The sequence below is a fragment of the Tupaia chinensis genome, unplaced genomic scaffold (genome assembly GCF_000334495.1).
Source record: "Tupaia chinensis unplaced genomic scaffold, TupChi_1.0 Scaffold000293_1, whole genome shotgun sequence".
Lineage (NCBI taxonomy): Eukaryota > Metazoa > Chordata > Mammalia > Scandentia > Tupaiidae > Tupaia > Tupaia belangeri.
This window is the reverse complement of record NW_006159778.1, coordinates 576,595-590,330: the sequence shown is the minus strand read 5'-3', so window position 1 is coordinate 590,330 and position 13,736 is coordinate 576,595. Positions and strand designations below refer to the sequence as shown.

General features: G+C 38.3%; 1 long non-coding RNA gene across 1 annotated transcript in view; it reads left to right on the top strand.

The window, feature by feature from the left end:
- The first annotated feature begins 7,905 nt into the window (after positions 1 to 7,905).
- Positions 7,906 to 13,736, top strand: part of LOC102492409 (uncharacterized) — a 9,550-nt gene continuing 3,719 nt past the window's right edge. Inside the window, exons 1-3 of the long non-coding RNA XR_003549714.1 lie at positions 7,906 to 7,939; positions 9,298 to 9,362; positions 13,305 to 13,368. This is a non-coding gene — a long non-coding RNA (uncharacterized LOC102492409). The remainder of the gene's footprint in view (positions 7,940 to 9,297; positions 9,363 to 13,304; positions 13,369 to 13,736) is intronic.

Sequence of the window (13,736 nt, the reverse complement as noted above, 5' to 3'; positions counted from 1 at the left end):
TTGAGTCCATGGCGTTGGGCCCATCAGCAAGCGCGGGGCGGGGCCATGGCGACCTTTGTGGATCCTGAGCCCTGGCAGTCACCTCTCCCAGCAGCTCATAGGTCCTGCATTAGCGGTTTGGCCAAAGGTGGGCCTTGCCAATGGTGAGGGGGGCTGGCCGACGGGGTGGCAGCAGCGGCCTTGACCTGGGTGACTGCGCTCTGGTCCTGGCTTTGAGAAGTGAGCCTGTGGGACCTGCGACGCCACCATCCCCGTCACTGGGAGCAAGCTCAGAGTGGGAAGTGGGGCCAGTGCTGGGCCCTAACTTGACTACCACCCAATCCCGCGGCCCCCGCCTGGCACTGCTCCTGCCAGTAGATCCTGGGGCTGTCACACAGGGGAGTCGCCCGCAGCCCAGTAACACTCGGAGACATTTTCAGCCTGATTTCCTGCGGTGGCCAGGGCTGTAGCAGCGCCTGGGTCCTGGATTCCACTCCCTGACCACCTGGCATGCTCCAGCCTCACAGTCTGGCTTTAGTTCTCCCTGGCTGTGCCTAAAAGGAGAATCTTGCATGAAACATTTGCAGTGGTGATATAGCACATTCTATTAAGTCTAAAAAACAATACGAAGTCATTAGATTTTACTAACATTTTTAGATATAGAAATTTGGAAACTTCCTTTAAAAAGTCCAGTTCTTATTTTTATTTTCTACAACGTCCTGATTGTGCTGTTATTTGAGAAGCCTACAAGGAGATCATTATCCTTGGTAGGTGTTGCAACTGGCTAGGGCTATTGTAGACCATGCCCTGAACAAACAGTTCTCAACCAGGGCTGATTTTGTCCCCCAAGAGACATTGAGCAATGTCCAAAGACTTGTTTGTTGCTACTGAAGAGGGAGGGTGCTACTAGAAACCTAGTGTGTGGAGACCAGGGACACTGTTAAACATGGTAGGAATCAAAAGACAGTCCCTGAGACTAAGCCCCACATGTCCAAGAGGCAAGGCTGGGAAACCCCACCTTAGACCATGGCTGTTGGTCCTGGGAGCCCAGCAGGAGGCTAGGATATTAGCATGTGAGGAGAAGTAGGGGTTTTCTCTGGAGTGGGGACAGTGAGACGCATAAAAACAACTTTTCCTGCATCAGTGTGTCACCAGGCAGTACATGAAGCCCTGTATGTTGAAGTTATCTAATTTAACTCCAATGAGAATACTACTGAGGTGGGCAGTGTCTCCATTTCACAGGTTAGTGAGCTGCAATTCAGAGGGCTCAGGAACTACTGCAGTTAAGTGTGTGTGTGTGTGGGGGGGGGGGAGTGATCTGAATCTGAGTCAGCCAGCCCCACTGTGGAGACCAGAAGCTTTATCTGCTCAAATGAAGCACAATTCTCCTGAACCCATTTCTTTCCATAGAGAGGCCACTCCTGTAGATTATGCCTCATAACTGGGCTCTGGTCTTGACCAGTTTAGCCTTCCAGATCTTTACCCGCATCACAATGCTGTTTTCTCCAAACCTAGGCCTTTCACTGTGTCCTTACCTTCAGGATACAGTCCACCTTCTTTATCATTGCCTGGGAAACGGGGATTCAGATTCAATACATTTTGGTAAGGATGTCCAGCGTATTCAGGGCTGCGTAAGATAAGAATCACAAACTAACTGCAATATGTTACTTACTAATGATCTCCAATGGAAGTGTATCTCCAGGATAGCATTGATAAAGTTTCTTTCTGGGGGACCAGCAGTTGGGGTAATGGTTATCTCACTGGACTCCCATGTAGTCAACTGCATTTCGATTCTGGGACTCAGTGGCTTAAACTCACACTGGATGCATGTGTGTGCATGCCCAAGATCCTGAGAGGAGAATGGAGGAGAAGGGATTGCCATTTGGCCATCCTCCCTTGGGGGGGAGGGGGCATGATTTCTCACTTTCTGTCTCTCTGTCTCTTTTTGTCTTACTGGCGAGTACACGTGACCTATAGGAAAAATCTCTCTTAAAAAAAAGTTTCTTTCTATAAATGAAGATGTTTACTGGGGAGTATTTTGCTTCTGTAGGTTGGGACCTTTGACCATTGAGTAAAAAGACCAATATACCATTTAATTATCAAACTAGTAACAAGTTCATTGAAATGAGTCTTTAATTTGAGGATTGAATAGGAAGGTTTATATTATTTTACTTTAAGTCTACAAACTATCAATTTGTAGGAGGCCAGGACTCAGGATTATATATTTTTTGTATCTCCAGCAATAATAGTGAATATACAGTAGGCTGTAATACTTGCAGCTTACGTAGATTGTAAAGTTAGTGATGATCCTGGAATAGGTTACTTTTGAAAGTTTGAAGGATTTAAGTGCCACCTAGTGGAAATGAGATTTAATTTAAAGAAATAGCATATTTGAAATACAAAGGATCTTCATTGTCACCTGGTGGGAGTGAGGAGATATAACACACAATTATTCCAAAATATTTTAGTTTTTAGTGCTTGTTCATCACCTGGTGGGAACAAGTGGAATATATTACACAAAATTTCAGTATAAAGCAAAATGGATTTTGTTTCCCATCTCATGGCAATGTGGGAATATAGTATTGAATATATTATTAATAGTTTTGAAAATTTCATAGATCTATGGATCTTGATTATCCCATAGAAAATAGAAAATTAGGGGATATATTACACATAGGACTTAAGGATGGTAAATGTACTTTTTTATATTAAGATAAGTTTATTGGGGATGTTAAATGCATTTTTAGCTTATAATATTTTATGACGTATTGTTTATTGGGGCATGACTCTAAAGTTTAGAAGCATCCATAATTTAAAATGTTACTGAACATATATTTTCTTTTTAGTGGTAGCCCTAGCATGATTAAGTTCTGTGAATGCAAAGCACAAAAGTGATATTGCCTCAAAATTACACATTATCACATGTTGTTTTTTCCATTTACTGGTGCACCCTGTCCCCTGGACATCAAATTAAAAAGAAACAGAGAGATGCACTTGTTAGCTTACTCCTTTCTGCCTGTGGACACTGCTGGGAAAGCATCATTGAAGTTTCTCATCCCTCTGCTGTCATATCTAAGTCAAAGTCTCCTGAAGAGACAGAACAGCTGTAGAAGCTCTTCATCAGAGGGTTGAGCTTGAAACAACAGACAAGAGCCTAAGGAGCCTTTGAGTACTGGGGGATACTCACAGACTTTGTAGTAATGTGAGATAGAACACCAGGTCCAGGGGCTTTGGATTTGTCACATATGCTACTGCAGAGAAGGTGGATACATGGCTTGATCAAAGGGGAAAAGTGAAGAGTGAGACAAAGAGACAGAGTAACAGTGGACATAGATAGCCTGAGACTAGGTAGCCCAAACAACTTGTGCTGCTTAATACTGCAAGGTAACTCTACATATGTGTATTTCATGACATTCCATAGATATGTTGATGTGTTACAGACAATAAGAAGCAGGTAAAAAAATCTATAAAGTCCTAGACATACTGGGCATGGTGTATCCCTTCTTGATAATCCCATCAAGAGGAAATTCCATTATCTTCTTTTCTAATGGAGAGAAGCCTAACTACAGTTTGGGAAAGAAACATAAGGCTAAAGAATCTCTCCATAAGGCAGGCGCCACCACACCCAGAAAAGGCTAAAGAATCTCACAGAGACAGAGCAGGGATTGGACTTTACTAGTTGGGGGGTCAAAATGTTTCCTTAATTCCATCATATGTGTCTGTTGGAACGTCCCAAGCAATTTCCACCATTTGTTCTGCCTGTAGGGAGGGTCAAAGAGAGGACAATTTGCAAGGTTCTGCCAAAGCCCAAAGGGACAGGTGGTATTTGGTCAGAGCATGTCCCCACACCTCACTCAGGGCCTCTCTCCAAACATGTCCTTACCCCTGTATATTCACTATTTTTGCTGGTGACAAAGAAAAAGATATACACCTGTGTCCCTGCCTCCTACAAATTGATCATTGATAGACTTAAATTAAAACAACATGAACTTGCCTACCTATCCACGAAGTTAAAGATTTATTTCAGTAAACTTACCGCTGTTTTAATAAGGTGTCCACTCAACTCTGAAAAATATCTTTGTTGGTAATTTTTTTTTTTGGACAGGTTTTTGCCATAGGGTGCATGTGATCGCCAGACAGACAGAGAGAGACAGAGACAGAAAGCGAGAAATCACCCCCCAGGGGGGATGGCCACGCCCCAATCCGTTCTCCACCATTCTCCTCCCTGGATCTTAGGCACGCATTCACACGCACCCGGCGTGAGTTTAAGTCACCAGGTCCAGGACTCGAACCGCGGTCGACTACGTGGGAGTCCAGCGACATGGCTGAATTATTAGTAGAAAGTCTTCATTCCCTTAAAAATCTAGTTCACAGTAGCCATGTGGAACCTTGTTCTGAAGGCCCGCGGCTTCTTCTACACTGCACATCTTGAATATTGTACTCTCTCTGATTAAGGTCTACGTGACAGCATAGAGGGACTTTTCATCTATTGAGCTAAGAGACTGACAGGAGTAAGAGCTCAGGAGAGTGGGATGAGTATAGTTTAGCAGAGAAATGCTTAGGAGGCCAATGGCTATAGGAGACTGAAGTTCAGGAGTATTTGGACTTGACGTGACTCTTGAGAAAATGTAAAAATTATTAAGTCACTACCAGAGCCTATCAAGTAACTTAAGGCTTAGAAAAGAACCCAAATATTGCAAAGCAAACATGGTACATAATGCAAATTTAAACCATGTGTTAGAAATCTCATGTGTAGAGAGCCAATAAAACCAGTGGAGAATGAATAGATATTTACTTGTTGTAAAATGTGGCTAGTTCATTCTGAATGTTCTTCATAGACAGTGATGAATCAGTGGTGCTGTCTGATGACAACCAGGGTAGCTACTTGGCACATCGTAGTTCTACCGATGTGAGGGTTTGTTACAGGGATTGCAGCAGTGGTGCTGAGAAGAGTGACGTTAGGCAGTAGCACCATTATGATGGACAAATAGAAGATCTGATCAAGCTCTGGGTCAAATGAGAGATGTCATGCTTGTGTGGGGGTCTGGAATCATGGACTGTGTTTGTGGATCTTATAGGAGTTACCCACCTGTGAGACGATGCACCTTCAGTTTTCTTCTGGGGATAGAAAAGCTTGCCTTAAAGCAACTGTGAATTATCTAGATACTTTGTTTTTTCTTTACACAGGGTCTGTGCTTTTGCCAGAGAGTGACAGAAGAAAAGAGAGAGGGAGAAAAAAAAACTCTAAAGGAGCATAGTCTTTCCCCAGTCCCTTTACCTGCATTTCTCCAACTGGTTGGGAATTTGTCTACTTGTTCACATGCACAGGTCATGTGTTAAAGTCCCCAGGGATTAGATTTAGAATAATGGTCTGCCATAGGATATCTGCCTCTTATAATCCCTTGGCTACAAGACCAGTTTTATCCTGATCTTTGAGGAATTAAGAGATAAAGCTAAAACTACACCTGGGTTTGTTTTATCTTACTCGCCATTTCGCTGGATCTCTTGATTCTGCTTCTCTTGAAAGACAATTGGTTGGGCATCAGGAAACATCTGAGGCCTTAGAATTGCCGATCAGCTCATACTTTGAATTTTCATTATATGAATTTGCACAGAGTGGCAAGAAATGGTGCAAACCTATGCAAAATGAGGCATTTTTTTTTTTCTTGTCGAGACCTATATATTCCCTTTGATAATTGAAAAACAAAAAGGTCAGTTGATAGGGTGATTGATTTCTCTGTTTCATCTCTGATGATATTTCAATTCTTCTTCTCTTTTTTTTCTTTTTTTGAGAGGTTTTTGCTATAGGGCACATGTGCTTGCCAGAAAGACAGAGTGCAGAGTGAGACAGAGACAAAAGTGAGAAATCACCCCCCCAGGGGGTTGGTCACGCTGCAGTCCTTTCTCCTTCATTCCCCTCTTGGGATCTTGGGCATGCACGCACACATGCCTGGTGTGAGTTTAAGCCACTAGGACCAGGACTTGAACCGCTATCGACTACATGGAAGTCCAGTGACATAACCATTACGCTAACTGCTGGTCCCAGTAATTCAATTATTGAAAGGGGTCAAATTTTGTACAAAAATTGGCGTCTTCATATATTGATAGGAGACTAATGAGGTAAAGACAATGTGTTTGCTCATCTTAGAAGTCATTTTAAATAGGAATTGACACCAACATTGCTGACTTCCATATGTGGATCCCCTGTTTCCAGTAATATTCTCATTTAGATTTTGCTTGTATTCCATTGTACTGTCCTTGACATGTATAAGGTTATTATCTATACAGGACTATACTTTTTTAAAAATAATTTTTAATTTAATTTTCTTTTATACATTCAATCATGTTATTTAGCTTACTTTGAATGGACACTATTTAGAAAAAAAATGGAATCCTGACATGATATTATCTTGGTGTTGAAAAGGTAGGAGTTTATATTTGACAGGTGGTCGGGGTCCTGGCAGTACTAGATGCCCTTAACCCAGTCACCAATTGAGATTTTTCACTCCAGTTCAGTCCCTATGCAGGACAATGTTTCCTGTCAGCTTTATTCCTAATGTGGAACTTTACTGGTCCCCAACCAAGGACTATGGGTTTTACTAGGATTCACCTCAATGGGCAGATCTGGAACTCCACTTGTTTTTTTTTCTAGTTGACATTTGTGTACATGTGTGCAAAAACTGCTCAGCCTCTGTGTAACTCTAGAGTATCCATCCAAAATTCATTGATGAAACAAGGGAAAATCTGCCCAAATGCCAGGCTAGTCTGAATCCTGGGTTTCCTTCTAGTCTTGTGTTTCTCCACTGGCTTCATAGCAATTCATGCTTTTGATTATGGGTTCCATCCACTGTCCACTATTTATTCTTGTTCTAAGGGGAGATCTGGGACTGTATTTGCTCTTATTAGGCCATCATCATTTATTGCATTCACTATCAATGAAGTCAGTCTTGTTAACATAAATCCATACTGAGCTTATGGTTTTCCAGCTGAAATCTACTTCAGGGTCTAACATCCTTTTTATGGAGCAACTTGGATCTCTTTTTATGTCTGTACAGTTGCCAACACTAAAGATTCTCCTCTTCCCTCAACCAGGATCCTTGAAGGAGGTGGCAGGAATTTTGTCCTGAAATGTAGAAATTTCAGAGGGTGAAGTGCAGGGTTAATGACACTATGTCTTACCATGACCTCTGTAATGCTGACTCTCCGTGAGGTTCTTTGTGAGGCACCAGCCTTTACTGAGGGGAGCTCTCCCCACAGCAGGAGACATACTGCTTCCTCATTCCCTGCTCCATCCTGTTCAGTAGTTGTGCAGAACTTGGTGGCCTGCTTTCCCACATTGAGCTAAAATGAACATTGAGTGTCTCAACCAAAAGACTGACCAAGAAAAACACCTAGTGCCTCCCATTGATGCTTTTATCTTATCTGACTTATATAGTAATGAAGAAAGCATAAGTGCCAATGTCTCACTTGTAAGCCAGAGTATGATTTTTCTTTCTTTAAAAAAATTTAATTTACACTTAATTACATATATCTTTACAGTGTAGAATATTATTTTTCCAGCACAAATGCCATGTATATCAGTCAAGATAGACCTTACTATATACATTGTCATCAGCTAATTGTTTTTCTTTTTTTTTGGTCAATTACTTTTTTTTTAAGAATTTGAATATTCTTCATCTCTCCTGGGTGCCTTTGATTCTTCCCTCCCACTGTGTTTGTCATTCTGTGCATTTGCAGGGGAGGGTGGGAGGGAACCTTTGAATCAAGGCCTTGAGACTGCTAGGAGGTAAGAAGGGCAAAATTTCATTTGGGCTACTGAATAATGTGTGTTTCTTTCCCATTTTAGGAAGCTGTTAATGAGGAAATTTGAGTAGATATAGATTGAAAGGAGGTTTCAAAGGCAGAGGAAAAAGTCAAGTTGACTACTCAAGTTGACTACTGAAAAAATACATAATTTAAAGTGAGTTCTGACAGCGAACATCAATGTCTAGAGAAGCCTGTTTTGGATTTTCTTGGTTTCTAATATTAGTATAGTGTATATTTAGGATAAATTAACACAGAAATATAAAAACGTTGTCAGAAGATATATGTATTTTTTGTGTTTATATATATATATATGCACACACTATATATATGTGTGCATATATATATATATGTGTGTATATGTGTATATATATATATATATATATACATGGAGAGAGAGAGGGAGAGAGCACTCTACCAGAAGAAAAAGCAAAATACAAATAATGCTGAGCTAGTGAAAATTTCCTGAGCCCCAGAGTTAGTTTGGTTATGTGTACATTTGGTTTACGTAAACATGTCTGGGGGTATTGAAAACAGTAATAATTCTTATAAATTATGCAATTTCATGTCAGCTAAACCACATACACAAAAACGATTTTGTTACTTTATAAGAACAATTGTCACTGCCTTGAGACATATGGTAAAAACTTAAGTATAAGAAGAATGATATTGATGGTCAACGATACCTAACAGAGGAAAAAGTAGAGAAAAATTGAGATGAGTAAGGAAATTATATAAGCTGAGAACTCTGCAGGATTCCATAATGGATAAGGAAACTGTTTTTAGCTTGGGTTCTACTGTACTCTTATTCATGGAAACTATGCTTTCAATGTGTGGATAAAATGTGTAAGGATACAGTTGTGAGGATTACAGGAACATAGAACATTATTGAAAATGATATTCAATGTTGTGCTATGTCTGATGAAAGTAATTCTAAATCATAGCAAAAGAGTTGGAGAAATTGAAGAAGAGCAGAGAAAAGAGACCATCTTTCTAAACCAGGTAACCTATGTTCTGCTCGACAGTTGCCAAATCCTTGACTCCATCACAGAGATGAGGATAATGGCCCTTAGAAGGTCTAAACATATTGGCTCTAGCAGTTCTAAACATATTGGGTCAGCAGGCAGCATGGTGGTTAAGGGCACTGAACTCCCACGTGGCCCACTGTGGTTTGAGTCCCGGACCTGGCAGCTTGGTTTCTTACTCTCTGTTTCTGTCTCTCTTGCTCTGTCTCTCTCTGGTCAAATTCAAATAAATAAATAATTGTCCTGGACCTGGCAGCTTGGTTTCTTACTCTCTGTTTCTGTCTCTCTTGCTCTGTCTCTCTCTGGTCAAATTCAAATAAATAAATAATTAAAGTTAAATAAAATAATTCTTAAAAAAAGAAATTCTAAACATATTTTTTTTGATGTTTTCAATTTAGTTTAGTTTAGTTTTGTTTTGTTTTCAGAAGACTTTTCTTTCTTCTGTGCCCAGTTGACCCTGACTCCACACAAACATGTTTTTGTTTTCTAGCTCAGGTTTGTTTTGGAGCAGGAAATGGTGAAGAACTCCAAGGAGGCCATCTACCTGAAAGAGAGGTATGAAACTGGGATATTTATTTTTAAGTTTTTTTTTATTTCTTCAGGGAGAAAGAGACAGACAGACAGAGAAGAAAGAGATACACTCTCTAACATGGTTTTGCAACTACCTACCCTCACACTAAATCAGACAGGACATGGGCATATGTGTGTCTGCTATGTAGAGGGAGATCTTGGGGTGTGAACTTGGGACATTGCTATATGACTTTACCATCATAAAGAATTGGGTTGCTGCTGTTCCTCTGTAGGTGGCCTGTCATAGATATTTTTAATGGTCTTCTTGATGATTTAAGATATAGTTGCTGAGGACTAGTTAAGAATTTGGTGTTATAATTCTTTTTTTTCCTTTATTTTTAAAAAAGTTTTTGCTATAGGGACATGTGCTTACCAGAGACAGGAATGTGAGAAATCATCCCTCAGGGGGATGGCCAGGATGAAATCCCTTCTCTTCCATTCTCTTCATGTGATTTTGGTTCTTTATCAGCAAGGTTGTCAATAATGCAGTATCAGGATACCAGGGGAACATGGACTGTAGAACCTAGCACAGGGAGCAACTAGCATGGTCATCCTTCCACAGAGAGGTAAGAGTACACTGAGAACACGGCAATCAGATTTTGCTGCAAAATTCACACACCCTGTATTTTGTTCTGGAATGACTGTAATACTGTTGACCCCAGTCAGATGGCTCTTTGTGATGATCCCCTGTGAATGTTGTCCAGCCACTTACTGTGGACATCATCATTCCCACTTCTTTTTATTTATTAATTTATTTTTTAATATTTATTGTAATTTATGATTATATAAAATCATTATACATCTCTGTAGGGGACCATATGGTTTTTTAAAGTATGTATATAGTGTGTAATAACTAAATTGAGAATATGAACATAATCACCACCTTCAACACATAACATTACATTGTGTCATTAACATTGGAAATTTGCAACTGGTTATTTTGCAAATATATATTGGATATATATGATGTTCTTTACTGTGAAATATAGTTCTAAAGAAAAACAGAATGATTAACAAATCAGACAACAAGTCTCATAAGTTGGTGAGGATAGATTTTTTTAAGAATAGAGAAGGACAGCATGAGAATGAATACAGAGACATGACATTTGTGGGACAAAGAAATGATTTATTACCTGTTGATGATAACATGTATAGTATTCTCTACTGGACTGTTCTAAGAAGTATTTCATGTTAATTAAATTCTCTTTACAAGTCAAATGATGTATAGTTATTGAATGTTTAAAAATAATGAGAATAAAAATAATAATATTCTGAATAAAATGAAAAGCTATTTGATGATGACATGGATAGTAATGTCTTTGTCTTGACTGATATGCACAGTAATCACGCTGGAAAAAGAAATGTTATATATTGTAGAGATGTATGTGATTAAATGAATGTAAAAAATTAAAAATTAATGAAAACAAAAGAAAAATATCTGTCTCAAAATCCCTGAATTTTTGGAGTCTTTAAATCCTCTTTCCTGTCTCGCATTGTCACAATCTGAACTGTTGCTCACCAGAGAAAGAGAGAAAGTACTCCTCAACAGGGCATGGTCATGCCCTAATTGTTTTCCCTCCATTTCTCCATCCTGTCAGGATTTGGGATATGTACTTATGCACACACACCCAATATGTTTCCCAAGTTTCCAAGACTAGGATTCAAACTGAGGTCAGCCATCTGGGATCTAGCCCACTATTCCTAGGACTTAACTGCTATATGAAGGGGCCAGTCCAACGGTGTAATCACAAAAATGTGATTATCCTTTGTCCAAGCAGGACAGAAGTAAAATAAAACTCTGCATAAAGGATGATCCACCAATGATTTTTTAAAATTAGTATAAACTCTTTTCTAATTTTAAGAGTTGGAATAAGTTCCTGTTGTATTGTAAAAGAAACTTGTAAATACCCAGGGAAACAGAAACAAATATTAAACAATAGGAAAAACATTCCCTCATTAGAAACATAACATGTATAATTTTTATATATTTAATCTTTTTTATATACAATAACTATTTTTAACTAACAGTGCGTATGAAATAAGGATTTTTTTTTTAAGATTTTTGTGTTAGGACTTATGTGTTCACAGGAGAGACAGAAAAACAGTGAGAGGGAAAGTGAGAAATCATCTCTGGGGGGATAGCAACACCACAAACCCTTCTCTATTCTCCTTTCAGGATTTTAGACATGCACACACCACATGAGATTCAAGCTGCTTGATACAGGACTTGAACCACAGTTGACAACGTGGGAGTTCAGTGCCTTAAATGATTATTATAAGCTCAAAATAATAAACTTTATTGATCTCATTTAAATTGTTCCTCAGGCTATTATTTTTCTTTTCCAAAATACAAGAAAGTTAATTTTTTCTACTATATTCCCTGGAATTTTATCTAGACACATTGAGTAGACAGAAACAGGAAGATATACAAATTACTCAGACAAGAGCAGGTTAATGGAGAGACCTGTCAATTTTAATCTGCAATGTTAAACAGGGTTTGATGTCTAGTTTCATTTTATTTTCCCCAAATCTTTGTAAGCAATTAGCTTCGAACACTTCACATCAAATACATTTTTCTTTCAAGGTGGATGAAAATTCTGTTGAGAAATATTCAGATTATAACCATGCTCAACATAAACAAATAAAAGGGGAAAAAAGTTCATAAAGTGTTGATAGTTTTTGTAATGTTTTCTTGTGAAGAAAAACAGCATGAAATACAGGTTGAGTAGGCACTCATTATCCCTGACTTTCTCTTTAAGATTTTCTAAAGTTGGATCTATCGCTTCTACACCTCTGTGGGAGTCTATCATAAATTACCCTACTGTCATATTGAAGCTCCTTTAAAAACACATGCAGGATATAAAACACGTTATTCTTTTCTATTCATGCCAAGTAATCTGAATGTATGATATAACACACACACACACTCACACACATACACACACACACATAAATGCCTGGACATGTTATATTTCATTAGCTCAATAATTTAAGTGTGGGGTCTGTGACTAAGTATAACATTTCTTATTTCCTCAATTGTATTTATTTATTTTTCTCATGAATAAAGATTCTTACTAAAATATATATCCTCAAATACGGCTTATTTTCTTTTCCAAGGTGACATTTCAACAATATCTGTTTTATGAAAACATTTTATATAAAGGTCTGGAATGGATTTGGAAAACTTCATACTATATTTTGCTGGCAAAGACTATATGCTATATATTTTTTAATAGCTGAAAGCATTTAATATCTAAACCAATTTGTTAATAGTAGTCACAAAATATACTCAATAAAGAAACCCACATTTATGTCTTTAAAAAAAATTGTAAATTGCATTTTACCTCAAAACATACATTAACCCACTTAAAGAATCTGTAACAGTCAAAATCATGGTGAATTTTAAACGACTTCAGAATAAAATAAGTACTTCATACTGTTTAATAGCTAAAAAATGCTTCAACTCCTCATTAAAATAGTCTGAGAAAACTATTTTTTATTTTATTCTTTAACAGATATGTTCAACATTATGAGCAGCATCCTTAAAACCTTAAGCTTCACAGACTTTCAGATATTCAAGTACTATGGTCCCCTTTGACACAGTTAATTCAGCAAGGAAAAAAAGCATGGTAGACAACTTAATACATTTTTACCAAATTGAAAGTACTACCAAAAACTTACCACAGAACTACACATCGTACCTAATGTATCATTAAAAATAGAAGACAGTATTTTCCTCAGCCAATAAAACAGCACATAGTATGCTGTTAATGCACACCTTTTAATGCGTATCCTCATTCATAAATTATTTACAACTTCTACTGTGTGAAGAATGTAAATTTTCTGCAAACTGGAAAAAACGCAATACAAAATTTGTGAAAGCCTGTTTTATACTGTACAAAAATAAACCATTTTTTTCTCTTCCAGATACTATATGCAATGGTATTTTGGACACATTATAGTAATTCTTGAGAATGTTTTAATGCTGGAGGTAAGTGTACAGGTCTTGATTCTTCATCAAGGAGTACTAGATCTTCTATTTCACTGCTTCTGTATTTCCTTTGACATATTCTTACCACCACCTTTTTCTTAAGAAATAACTTCAGTGCTTCGTTTGATGCAACAACTTTTGCATTTTCCTTGCTTTTTCTACAGTCCGTGCCCAAAGAAACAGACTTGCACCTCAATTCACAAACAATACTTTCTTGAGAGCTTTTATTTTGAGGCAAATCTGACAGTTCCTTTAGTGGGACAAGAAACACATCCAATGTTGCTTTCAGAGCCTCCATGGGTGCATTTAGGAGCTCTCCATGATTTACATTGGGACTAAAGCCAACAATGGCCACCAACTTCCATGCC